Source organism: Ambystoma mexicanum, chromosome 1p (assembly GCF_040938575.1).
Source record: "Ambystoma mexicanum isolate Mex_15411 chromosome 1p, UKY_AmexF1_1, whole genome shotgun sequence".
NCBI classification, from domain to species: Eukaryota; Metazoa; Chordata; class Amphibia; order Caudata; family Ambystomatidae; genus Ambystoma; species Ambystoma mexicanum.
This window is the reverse complement of record NC_090921.1, coordinates 1,020,020,846-1,020,035,021: the sequence shown is the minus strand read 5'-3', so window position 1 is coordinate 1,020,035,021 and position 14,176 is coordinate 1,020,020,846. Positions and strand designations below refer to the sequence as shown.

The 14,176-nt window shown below is 48.0% G+C and overlaps 1 protein-coding gene across 2 annotated transcripts in view; it reads right to left on the bottom strand.

The window, feature by feature from the left end:
• Positions 1-14,176, bottom strand: part of EDC4 (enhancer of mRNA decapping 4) — a 2,544,921-nt gene that overhangs the window by 2,495,398 nt on the left and 35,347 nt on the right. The window lies entirely within an intron of this gene.

Here is a 14,176-nt window from a genome sequence, read left to right as displayed (position 1 = left end):
GTCCTGGAAGAATCCCTTCCCCACGGTTTTTAAAGTCAACTTCCCAAATGCTCCAAGGAAAAATAAAGTCTTGAACCAGTTCTTGTTGGTTCCAAAGTAAAACAAAAGTTCAAAACAAAAATCCACTGGTAACAATTCTCTGGTTTCCTTTGAAAAGATCCCCTTTCAATTCCAATTCCAGCCAAGAAAATAGCACCAGTGGTAATCCAGGATCTCTTCTTTCCAAGATTATTCGCCACAGTTCAAAGAATAGGTATAGAACAACTTCTTCTACAAATTCACAATTGGTTAGGACCACTGCAGTACATTTGGTATACTGGTCAGGATGCTTCTCCTTGGGTTGATGTTTCCCTCTTAACAACCCCTCTTCTTCTATTGTTACTATGCGTGTTATTTCATTGTATGTGTAATTTTCCCTCCAGTTGTACACCCCCAAACTTTTTGCTGCTGTTTAAAACACCATAGACTGACTTTGCCAGAGAAGCACAGCCTTCAGCTGCATCCTCTGGGCTTTCGCTCACTTTTATTAGGGACACCGACATGCCCTTAAAACGGTCAGTACTGGGAGACTTTGTTTCCCTTAGTCATTTTCCAATGTAGCAACTTTTCTGCAACATGTAGCAAGTGCACAATGTACCTTCCAGTACAGTGCACTTGGGTCTCTTAGTCATTTCCAAATGCCCTAGATACTGAGAAGGACTTTTTAACAGATGTGTCATGGACAGGGCTGGTGGCAGCTATCTTTTTGCGTATTATATAACCCTTTTCTGCCGAGTTAACCGCGTTTGACACACATAGGTGGCCTGGCTCTAAAATGGCCATGCCACGAGGTTCTCTGTCCTGTCCTTTGCCCATCTTGCCCCTTCACCTATCCCAGTTCGAGCCTACCCGGGCCAGTCCTTATTTGGTCATGCATTTCGCAGGCTTCTGTATGCCTTGTGCGTGTGCCTCCAGGATGCGGGCTGGAACGTCTGGTTCCAATACACATCCTGGGTGCCAGAGAGTCTGGAGTGCTGTGAATGCCTGGGACCACTGTGGTCCATGATTGGTCCACATATGGAGTGTGTGTGTTTGTGAGCAGATCTCCCATTCGGTCCTCTTTGTTTTGGCGCAAAGGAGATACTGGATAAGAGGAGGCCAAAACACCCATATCATGTCGATCTCTGGAGTTCTCATTGAACCAGGATAGGATCCAAGTATCCTGAAACTACAAAGTTGAGTCGAGGAACCACTGGTGACCCGCTGGAAGGTTTGGCACCCTGAGCCCGCTGTCGTCCTATGGGGCCCCTCTGCTGATCGTCCTAGAAGTTCTGCGAAGACGCTTCGACCCATTGGAATAGTGGGACCAACTATTCTCGGCACCTTTATGAAACCCGTCAAGTAAGCTTTCTCGGAAGTGTCCCTAGGCCAACCAGTGGACTGACCAGCTTACCCAGGTCCTTTGCTCTGTCACCGCCGCCGTTTCGAGGAGGCCCTCGAAACTTGGTATACTGCTAGCGCTGTGTCCACGGCACCCTCACACCGAATTTCGTACACTTGGTGTTCCCAGGTCTGAAGTGAGACGAGTGCGCCAGGACCAGAGTAAACGCGGTTACCGTGTTGCCCAGCCGCGGCAACGATCTTTGCAGGTGTGCTGCATTTGTGACCCTCTTGCCCCTGAAGCCTGCTGCAGTGAAACTAAGCTGATCCATCCATCTGAAGCGGAGAAATCACTACTGTCATCGATGTATCTTCGGAACTGAAAGCCGCAGAGACGTCCTTTTTGTCACACTTGAACCTGCAACCTCAGTGGACTCGGCTGGTGAAGTTTGGTCCGGAGTGCGCCTGGGGCCAGTGAGTAATCATAACCCTAACTGGTGCCCCTAGCACCTCCAACAATTTTTTACGCACAAGTGGCCCCTGGGGGCACCTCTCCTTTCCATTGCTAGTGCGAACTATTCCCGAACCTTGGAACTGCCTCTGCCTTCAAGTGGAGGTCCTCCCTGAATAGTGGGAATCTATTCTTCATCGCCTCACCCACCTTCCTGGCTGCTAGAGACCCCTGAAAAGTCCTGCCCATTGGAACAACCGTGTGCACTTACATTGCATGTACTATTGAGCACAAGGCTCCTCTTCTTAGGGCTTGGACTGCCTCCTAGTTAGGTGTGTATTTGATGTTGAAGGGGACTAAAGACTACCTGCACTGCCCGTTTCCTTCTCCTCTATGTTGTGGACATATTTTGTGCTGTTCACCCTTTAGACCCTAATGGTCTTGTATATATCTTGCATTGATAGTGTTGTGTTGGTTTAGTAGTATTGCTTTGATTATTTTACTGTGTGTTGAGTTACAAAGGTCTTGTAATAAATGTGTTTATATTTTTGATATATGCACACCTGTCTGGGAGCAATTTGTAAGTGTCCTTGCTCCGAGTGCTCATTGAGGTCTTTCAGTCACCCTCACCCCTCCCGAGACCTAGTCTTGACCGCCTGCCATAGCTACCTTGATTGGACTAGCTTGTCCAGAGGTTACCCTGTTCCAAGAAACTAGGCTGGCCTTCTGAACATCTGCCCACCAGGTCAGAGTTTAGAAATCCATCTTAACAATGAGAACAGTCAATTTTTGTCCCAAAGTACACCACTACTCCAAACCACCTCAATGCGACATCCACTGGCAGTATTACACACCACGACAGTGCAGGTACTTCTGCTTCAGATTTATATTTTATAATTGTTAGGCATATAACGACAAGACACTGACCTCTACAGGTGGGAAATGCACTCTTCCTTTCTATGCTACAAAAGAAGGGCAGCCTCTTTGCCACTTCTGTTTGTATTACTGCAACAAATATAACCTGCCTCTGACCCAACAGTGACTTCCTCTCAACTTCACTAGACTTCAGCATTACAGGTTTTTTCCTTAATCTGCTTTACAAGCACCCAGTTCCCTTCCCCAGCTTCACTCACACCTTCCGGGTTCCAGCAACTACCCTGAAGCTAGTGCCACTCTTTCAGGTTCAAGAAACAATGCCACACTTACATCAGGGGCCACTTTTTAACAACTTTGCAAATTAGGTGGATGGTTTTAAAGAGTACTTATTTCATTATGGAAAGGACTTGCCTCTTGGATTGGATAATGCTTGTTCTCCTCGTCAATATAACAACTTCTGGGGTAAAGAATGATTGTTCAAGATACTACAAGGTTCAGTCGTCAAACCGAAAACATAATTAGGCACACGCAACCACTCTAAGGATTTCAGACTTCTCTCGGGAAACACAATTGGCCACATGCGATTTTCCTTTGATGCTGTATTCACTTGTAACTCCTGTGAAAAGTCAAGGTTAGCTTTCAGAATTGTTTTAACAAGCATTCCCTTTTCAATCAAGTATACGCGACCACTATGGCAACAGCGAAAAAATGCTCAACGATGGATGGAATCTTCTTTACTTCTTACACGAACTCTACGGCTTTCACAATTAGTGTGCGTGCTACATTCCCTTGTTAGAATGGGTCTTAAAACAACCAACAGTTTACACTCGCTTTAAAATATACGAGAGTGACTACATTACCAAAATAGCCCTCCCCCAAATAACAGATGTAGACAATTTGAACCTTCAAGCCCCCATAACGGCCCAAGAAATAAGCGACGGCATAACTCACCTCCCACACAACAAAACACCAGGGCCAGACGGGTTCGGGAATGGGTACTACAAAATCTTCAGGAACCAGCTCCTGGGCCCACTAACAAATATTTTCAACTATATTAGAGAAACCGGGGCAGTCACGCCAGACATGGGGAAATCAACTACGGTCCCAATCCTTAAACCAGGGAAAGACACCACTAGGGCTGTACCGAATAGCATATTTAGTATTCGGCCGGATACCGAATAGTTTGTCAACTATTCGGCCGGAGCCGAATAGTGAGCCGAATAGTTTTTTTTTAGGCCCCCCTATGCAATACAATCTCGGGCCACCGGCTTTGGCCCGGTGGCCCGACAAACAAAACATTATTGCGGTGAGGCCGCGGGGGTTCCCTGAGGCCCCGCGGCCTCACCGTGGTGAGGGGGATGGGGAGCACCGAGGCCGCCGGGGTCGGCAAAGTGCCCCGGCGGCCTCATGAGTCTGGGGGGGCCGCTCCTGTAGGAGCGGCCCCCCAATGCAAAATAAACGTCGGGCCACCGGCTTTGCACCGGTGGCCCGACAAACAGAACATTATTGCGGTGAGGCCGCGGGGGTTCCCTGAGGCCCCGCGGCCTCACCGTGGTGAGGGGGATGGGGGGCACCGAGGCCGCCGGGGTCGGCAAAGTGCCCCGGCGGCCTCGCCCCCCAATGCAAAATAAACGTCGGGCCACCGGCTTTGCACCGGTGGCCCGACAAACAAAACATTATTGCAGTGAGGCCGCGGGGGTTCCCTGAGGCCCCGCGGCCTCACCGTGGTGAGGGGGATGGGGGGCACCGAGGCCGCCGGGGTCGGCAAAGTGCCCCGGCGGCCTCATGAGTCTGGGGGGGCCGCTCCTGTAGGAGCGGCCCCTCAATGCAAAATAAACGTCGGGCCACCGGCTTTGCACCGGTGGCCCGACAAACAAAACATTATTGCGGTGAGGCCGCGGGGGTTCCCTGAGGCCCCGCGGCCTCACCGTGGTGAGGGGGATGGGGGGCACCGAGGCCGCCGGGGTCGGCAAAGTGCCCCGGCGGCCTCATGAGTCTGGGGGGGCCGCTCCTGTAGGAGCGGCCCCCCAATGCAAAATAAACGTCGGGCCACCGGCTTTGCACCGGTGGCCCGACAAACAAAACATTATTGCGGTGAGGCCGCGGGGGTTCCCTGAGGCCCCGCGGCCTCACCGTGGTGAGGGGGATGGGGGGCACCGAGGCCGCCGGGGTCGGCAAAGTGCCCCGGCGGCCTCATGAGTCTGGGGGGGCCGCTCCTGTAGGAGCGGCCCCTCAATGCAAAATAAACGTCGGGCCACCGGCTTTGCACCGGTGGCCCGACAAACAGAACATTATTGCGGTGAGGCCGCGGGGGTTCCCTGCTGAGGCCCCGCGGCCTCACCGTGATGAGGGGGTATGGGGGGGGGGGCGTCACTTACCTGGTGATTGGGTCCGGGTGCTGGCATAGGAAGTGAGGGACGGGAAGAACTGTTCCCTTCCCTCGCTTCCTATTTCAACACGTTAGGCTGGTTCCTCTGTGGTCAGACTGCAGAAGCCAATAGGCAAACAGCTTGTTTGGCTTCTGCAGCCTGAACACTGTCAAACATTCTATGATTGGCTGTCATCTCCCAAACAGGGAGAGGGCAGCTAATCATAGAAAGTGGACTTCGGCTTCGAGTCCCTAAACAGAAACTATTCTGCCGAAGCCGGATAGCTGTATTTCAGCCGAACTTCGGCAGAATAGGGACTCGAAGCCGAAGTTCGGTACAGCCCTAGACACCACAGACTGCGCAAGCTATAGGCCAATATCGCTACTTAACAGCGACGCCAAATTATATGCTAAGATCCTAGCAAACAGGCTGGCGAAGGTCTTACCCCAAATAACCCACGAAGACCAGGCGGGATTTATCATTGGGAGACACACACAGGACAACATCAGGCGGGCAGTAGACATTATAGACAAAGGGAACAAGACAAAACAGAAATTCTCCATTGCAGCCTTGGACGCACGCAGAGCTTTTGATAGCTTAGACTGGGTGTACCTGAATTTAACCCTGAAGTACGGTTGTGACCCCACTTTCATAAAGATGGTCTTGGCGAAATACAAACTCCCCTCAACAACATTCATAATCAACGGCAGATCCACTACAACACTACAAATCCGAAGAGGTACTCGACAGGGCTGCCCACTGCCCCCCCTTAAATTTGCAATGGCAATGGAGCCAGTAGCACAAACCATAAGACAAGACCTAGAAATAAAAGGGGTGTTAGCAGGAGGGACAGAACACAAAATAGCATTATACGCGGAAGATATCCTACTATTCATGAGAGACACTACCAAATCACTACCCAAAACCCTAGAAAGACTACAAGAATTTGCTAAGGTATCAGGGTCCACCATTAACTATGCAAAATCAAAAGCCCTAAACATAACCGAAGAAGAGAAGATACCCCCAAAAATGGCGACACAATATCCACTAATCTGGGAACCCAAGTCCATAGACTACCTAGGAGTCCAACTGACACGGGAATATAGACACCTATACGGAGAAAATATATTGCCACTGTGGAAACAATTAAAGGAGGATCTCCCGAGGTGGGACGCCCAGGAACTATCATGGTTCACACGTATAACCGCACTCAAGATGACCCTTCTACCCCGCCTCCTGTACGTAGTTAGCTCCCTCCCGATAGAAGTCCCCTCTAAAATGTGCAAAAAACTACAAAAGGACCCGATTTCCTTTGTATGGAACGGGAAGAAGCCCAGAATTCAAAAAGAAATCTTAACCAGGCCACCATTATTGGGCGGACTGGGACTCCCTGACGTAGAAAGATGCACACTGGCAGCCCAGATCGCCCCAATGCTAAAATGGATGGGAGGGGCCCCACATAAGGGATGGGTAGGAATAGAACAAGGGGAAACCAGAATCCCGCTAGGAACTTTGCAAGCCCTATGGGCAAGGGCCAGAGGGGTGGAGGGACAACTATTAGAATCCACCCGCTCTTCACTAAAAGCATGGGACACAACACTCAGAAAACACCATATAACCCCGGGACTGGGTCCCTTTACACCGATGACACACAATCAAGACTTCACCCTGGGTAAACGATAGATTTTGGGCAAACTGGGGGCGGCCACAACCGATCCCCCTGAAAGAATTTTACCACGACGGAACCCCACTGCAATTCGAAGAATGCAAACAAAAATTTGGTATAGGGGAAAAGGAGATACAAATATATACAAATCAGGCACTGGATCTCCCAGGAAGGGGTCAAAAAAGCAGCCACCAGGACTCCTATAGGATTGGAACTCACCCTACAGGAAGACGAAACCCACAAAGCAATAACGAGAATATACAAACTCTTAGATAACGCAGAAATTGGAGATCAAATCTCATATAAAAAGAATTGGGAGAAAGACCTGGGAACACCGATCACGGAAGAGGAATGGGGCCAAACCTGGAAGAGGGCCCAGAAGGCATCCAAATGCACCACAATTAAAGAGACCTAATACAAACTATACACAAGATGGTACCTAACGCCACATAGATTAAATAAAATGAACCCAGCCTACCCCCCCCCCCCACCTGCTGGAGACAATGTGGCATCAGAGGGGACCTATACCACATGTAGTGGTCCTGCCCCAAAGCTGAAATATATTGGAAAGAGATACTGGGACATATACGAGAAATCACAGGGCGTCAGCTCCCATACGACCCGAAGGTAGTACTACTGGGAACTGCAGTGGAAGGGATCTACGCAGAGGCAGGCAATAACGCAACCCTGATCACGCAACTACTAAATGCAGCAAAAATAACGCTGGCCCAAGGTTGGAAAACCCCTGAAAGCCCAATCGTTGCGTGCTGGTGGGTCAAAATATGGCACATAATAGCAATGGAAAAGGTGGGGGCCATAAAAGACAATAAATATTTGAAATTTAGAGAAGTGTGGGACCCATTTATAGACTATGTCGCGGACAGGGAAGCCTACTTCCACAGGCCAAATCTGTTGAGAACGATCTTGAACTAAAGCCCCAGGCGAAACGGACGCTCGAAAGAGCCCTTGACAACTGCTAGCACAGGCAGACAAAGCCCGAATTGTGTCCACATTGGCTAAGGGGGCGGAGAAGCGTAACCAGCCCAGTCGGGGGGGGGGGGAATTGAAAGGGGATAAATGTTATTTGCTCTACTATAGACAAAAGAGGGAGGGGGAGTTATAAAAGTTAAAACTCATGGACTTCTTGTAGATTTGAAAAGAGAACTGTAAAACAATGATAAAAACTTGTACACTATTTCTCACATGCATGCTTGTAACCTGAGCCCATGAGAAGAAAAAGTTGGTATAAAAAAAAAATATACGAGAGTTGCTTTAGAGCCGGTTACAGTTACCGGCAAGGCTTGTTGACTGAACCTCAACGCCAAGGTTCACTCTCCAGAATTCATCAACTTCTACTACTGCTTTGGGCTCACTTGGGACCTGCAGCAAGGGTGTGTCCGGTCCAGCCACATCAAGTGGGAGTCTCCTTTACTCCCCAGTTCTTCGGCTTGCCTTCTGCTTCTGTCCTCTGGCTTCTTCAGCACGGTCACGGCTCTGCTCTAACAGCAATTTGTCTTCCTTGGTACAGTCACTGCTATACAGGTTTTGAGTACACAGGGCCCTCTCGGAACTAGCAACTGAAATCTGCTGTCTCCATGTTCCGGCATCCCTTCTGTGCTCCCACTTCCTTGTGAATTGCCAGCCTTATGCTTCTCCTCTGCTCTACTACTACCAGCCTTCCAGTTCCTTCTACCTCTCCTTTCCTGCTGGGCCTTTCATGCCTCACAGGTTTGGCAACTGACTTCGGGTGTGAGCCATCAGCCTCAACTGTCTAACTTCCAGAATAGCTATTAGGCTTAATTGCCTGACTACATCAACATGCTTTTTCAGTCCTCTTCTTCGTCTCAGTCCCACTAATGTTTCTTTCATGAAAGCCAGGTTTTTCTACTTATTATTTTTGAGGGTAGATTTTATTCCCTTAGTAATTTTGACAGTGAGGCTACGATGTTTAACATGTCTAGAGGAAGATAGTTTAGATAAGACAACATTTCCAGCATCCTTTGTAATGCACTCTTGGAAATGAAGTGGGCATTTAATTTTTTTGGGGTATAATATACTTTGTTGTTACAACCTTAAGAGTTCACCACCTTAGGTTTAGTAGGACGTCGAGACATTGAAATGGCAATAAGCCATAACCTCTTTTGGCAGAGTGTTAAAAGTCTCCCTGTCAGAGGAAAAATACGGTGTTTCGTCCCATGGAATTTCCTCACTACCCTGGGCCCGGTCTCCACCCAGGTAATCCTCCCGCAGTACAACACCCACAGGGTTAGGATCAGGAAGCGTCTACCTTCCGCTGACCACCTGGAAGGGGACTTCAGACTGGGTTTCAGTGAAGGATCCACAGGATTCTTCACATAGCGCACCATCTAAATAGAGCAGTGAAAAGTAAATTACTCAAATAAACAATTTTTTATGAGCCTAGCAACAAAGTGAGGACAGTGCTTTTCTGAGGCAGCTTAGGAGACAGAGAGTGAGCAAAGTTCTTCATTCAAAAACCGCCTGGCCCAAAATCTGGCCACAATGGAGAAGGCCAAAAAGAGGATCATGCAAGGTTTGTGTGCAACGAGTAAACGTGCAAGTGAACAGCAGGATGCCTACCACGGCCAAATGGAAACAGTCAATGCTGCTGAAGGAACAAGCAGAACTTTTGGAAGCACCAATAATGAAGGAGGTCCTACAAGCGATAAGCAGACAAACGCCACAAGAGCCCAGGGCTCAGATGGTTTAACGGCAACACTCAACATTCGCTCAACTTTTAAGACCTTATCTAACAGACCTGTACATCATCAATGGAAATGGCTCAATTTACATTCAACACCCAACAGGGTAAAGACCCCTCCAACTGAGCTCCTCCTACCGACTAATTGCTCTCATTAACACAGACTCAAAAATATATACACGCATACTAGCTACACAGTTGGAAGATGCACTTCCGTTCTTGATATCACCAGACCAATCTGGGTTCATACAGTGCAGGAATGCCTTGGACAACATTACAAAGATCCTCCACATAATAGAAAAAACAACTAGATCAAGGACAAAAGATTCAACCCTTCTGCTAGCACTGGACACTGAGAAGATCTTCGATTGAGTCAATTGGGCCTTCTTGTACTAGATCATGCATTGTATAGGGACAGGGCGCCACTTTATGAATATGGTGCAGGCAAACTATAGGAATACCGAAGCAAGGGTGAAAGTGAATGGGGAGCTAAATACTTCTGCGATTCATAGAGGTCTGAACAAGGGTGTCGCCTATTGCCATTCCTCTTTAAGATGGTCATGGAATACTTTTACATAGAGGATAAGGGGGAGCAGGGACATAAAAAGTGTCAAATGGGCACAGCCAGCTTAAGATATGCTTATTTGCGGATCTAATCGCAGTCTTGTACTCCACCTACCTAGACTTTTCTCCACTCTGTATTTAATATAACTAGCGCCCAGATGCCCGAGGGCTTGGTGCACTGCTATGTATAGACAAACAAAATTAAAATAAACGATGAGTTGCTAATGTCGGCAGCCCTGTAAACACAAAGGGAATAGTATGGGAAATTGAACAATTTGCTAAGGTTTCAAGCTTCAAAGTTAAGTAAATGCCACAAAAGTGGAAATCCTAAATCTTTCAGTACTGGACGATGAAATAAATCAAAAAAAATGGAATGTCCAATTCTGATGGAATAAGGACTCAATTATATACCTAGGTATAGCCATAAAATCAGGGCTACATTGACTATGTAAGGCAAAATAACCAAAGCTATTGTAGCAAATCAAACAAGACAAGGTGGAGGGGCTTACACACCATGGCTAAGAAGGATAGCGAAAATGTACATTCTATAACAAGACTTATATTTGTTCCAGGCCCTCCCCATTGCAATTCCAAATTCTATATGAAAGAGCAATCAAATAGATGTTATGAATTTAATTTGGAGAGGGAATATGCCCTGAACAACAAATGGACTCTACAGGTTCAAACAAAAGGGGAGTAAGATATCCATATATAGCAAAATACGATTAAACTGCACAATTAAAAGCATTAACAGTACGAGGCAAACCAGATTGGGAGACAGTTTGGGTATAGAGGGAACAGGCAGTAGCAGGGGAGTATTTGTGGAAGCAGATCTGGATGATAAGATAGGCCCAGGTCACCAAAGAAAAACCCAATCGCGAACCACACGCAGGATGTCTAGTACATGATCAATAAACAGTACAAATTAGCTACCTGGACACTATCCCCTCTCTTCCGGAATACAAAATTACCCCATGCATGGAACACACAAGGTTTAAAAGATGGATAGATAGGGGCGTGGCGGTTACTGCTAGGAAATCGCTGTGAGGGGCAGACTTTGAAGCACTGAGATTTGTCATCAGGGGTTTTAACTCCAAGAAGCAGACAGGTTTGCAGACCATCAAAAACTGGCCAATAAAGCAAGGTATAAAAGAAGGTGGCAGGCTTGCAGCCATGGAGTAGGTCGACTCTGGCGTTAGCTCCCACCCGGTCCTGCATGACCGGCCTGTATAATTTGCTCTGCCACAAGCAGAACGCTGGAAAATACGCAATATCGGAGAGAAGCTCCATGGGAGTGCCCAGCTGAGAGGATAAGTGCAAAGACTTTGTTGAATGCCAGCAACACAGCGCCACGGAAAAGAGGGACCGACATCAAAGCCTGAAACAAGATGGCGACAGGAACGCCCCAAGCTGCTAACCGTATAGACCGGGCTCAGAAGACAGAAGGAGGCAAAAGAACCCAGGCTGAGGAGCGGAGTACCTGTGGAGGAAGTTACTGCCGAGGGGTGAAACAAAGGAGTGCATACAGAAGCAGGATGGACGCCGCCGAGCCGGTGCGGTAGGACGCAAGCAGATGCGCCGAGATCAACGATTGCGGACTCCTACCAGTGGCATGCCGGCGAAGCCCTCATATCCAGGACAGTGCTGCAGTAAGAAGAAATCAAGGAAGGCAAGGGTAGCACGCAGCACCCCCACAAAGCGCCCTACACCCAGCAAAGGGATATAGAGTCAGCGAATTGAATCAGTGAACCTGGCCTGGGTGGTGTTTATAGAGAAGCTGTATCCCTCCCCCTCTAAAATATATTGAGAGCGTGCAAAGCTCAGAGTTTGTCTGGCCACGAGTAGCAGAGACAACCAAGAGTCACTGGAAGACAGATGGCCCACTGGGGAAGAAACAAGAGTAAAAGCAACAAAGAGTTGGTAGAAGGATACTGGGGCGCACCTGGCAATAATCGCTTCCAGCCTGTAGAAATTGCCCTGGCATATAAAACACCTGGATGTAGCCCATGCTGTCCGGGGTTTACAACCACAAAGCCTCATATTACACCCAAGTACTTGCGCACGGTATATGACAATGCATTACTTACCGTAAAAGCATTTCTGATGGTTGTATCTGCTTAGATTCACATGCTGTGCATAGTCCGACATCCAGTGGTCACTGCGGAGTATTGCATTTTGTTTTTCATAGTCAAAAAGGGGACGTCGACCAGGCGTGTCTGTAACACTATCCCTATAGTGACGTGCAGTGTACCCACAATCCCTCATGCGTCGAGGTCCCTCTGTCTGTATTTTTTCTGCCCTGAGGGAGCCTTATAGACGTGAGTGAGTACAGATGAGAGAGATAAAAAGAGGTCTATGTTCCTTCCATCGGAGCGGGGAGGAAGGGTGGGCGCATGTGAATCTAAGCAGATACAACCATCATAAATGCTTTTACGGTAAGTAATGCATTGTCTTCTGATGTTTGTTAATCTGCTTAGAATCACATTCTGTGCATAGACTAGCGAGCAATACCCGGAGTTGGAGGTGGGTTGTGAGAAGGAACAGTAGAGAAAAGGTGTCTTAATACTGCTTGTCCCACCTGTGAATCAGATCTAGAGTGGGCATCTAGACAGTGTTTTGTAAAGTTGTGTACAGAACCCCAGGTTTCCGCTTTGCAAATGGATTCAAGAGGGACATTTGCAATGAATGCAATGGAAGTCCCAGTGCCTCAAGAAGAGTGTGCTCTTGGCTTGAAGGGTAGTTCTCTCTTAGCAAGAGAGAGAAACAGAGGGTGATGCATTGAACGATCCATCTAGAGATAGTGGATTTTGAAACTGCATCTCCCTCTCTTCCTGCTGCCACCAAGACAAAGAACTGATTAGTCTTTCTCAGTGGTCTAGTTCTTTCCATATAAAACATAACAGCCCTGCACACATCCAGTGTATGCAGGCTTTTTTCTCCCAAGTTTGAAGGGTTTTGAAAGAACGTTGGTAGTTCTATAGATTGGTTCACATGGAACTTGGAAATGAATTTAGGTGCAAACCTAGGGTGTGTGCGTAGAACCACCTTATCTTTGTGAACTGTTACAAAGGGGTCTAGAATAGATAGCGCTTGTAGTTCACGTACTCTCCTGATGGAGGCGATAGCTATTAGAAAAGCAGTTTTAAGGGTGAGGTCCTTAAGCGTTGCTTTGTGCATGGGTTCAAAGGGTGAGCCCATGAGCCTGGTTAGTACCACATTTAGGTCCCATACGGGAGCAGGGTTAGCTGTGGGAGGGTGTATTCTTTTAACTCCTTCCATGAAGGCCTTAATAACTGGGACTTTCCACCACAACACTAAGTTGAGAAGTGGTGTATGCGGAAAGTGCAGCCAAATGAACCTTAATAGAATTAAACACTAATCCTGAGTCTAGTAGGTGAGTCAGGCAGAGAACAATTTGTGTGGGAGAGCAGTCAACCGGGTTGATGCTCTTATTTCTACACCATATGACAAATCTTTTCCACTTGCTAGAGTAACAGTGACGAGTGTTAGGCTTTCTAGCTTCCTTGAGAATGTCCATGCATCTCTGCGGGAGTTGTAAATGACCAAATTCTATGATCTCAAGAGCCATGCTGCCAAGTTAATGGTCTGTGGGCAAGGGTGTAGTGTCTTGCCCTTGTCCTGTGACATGTTGTACGGGCAGCGTAGTTTCACCGGTGGAGACAGAGACCTCTCCATCAGGTGAGCGAACCATGGTTGCCAGGCCCACATAGGGGCCACTAATATCATGGTGACTGGTTCCTGGTGCATCTTGTGCACTATCTTGTTGAGAAGGGGAGTCGGGGGGGGGAAAAGCGTAAATAAATTTCCCTGACCATGGTATCGATAGACCGTTCCCCATGGATTGGTTTTGGGGCTACCTGGAGGTGTAATCTTGGCATTGGGAGTTCTCCAGAGTTGCGAACCGATCTATTTCTGGGAATCCCCATTGTGTGAAGACGTCTTCTTGTAACCGCCATTCGTACTCTGCGGGTAGAGGGAAGTCTCTGCTGAGTTCGTCTGCTAGCAGATTGAGTTCCCCTGGTACATGTTGTGACAACAGAACATGTTGTGTTTAAGAGCCCACTTCCAGATGTTCTGGGACAGCTTGGACAGTCCTGGAGAGTGAGTGCCCCCTTGCTTGTTCAGATAGTACATAGCTGTGGTGCTGTCTG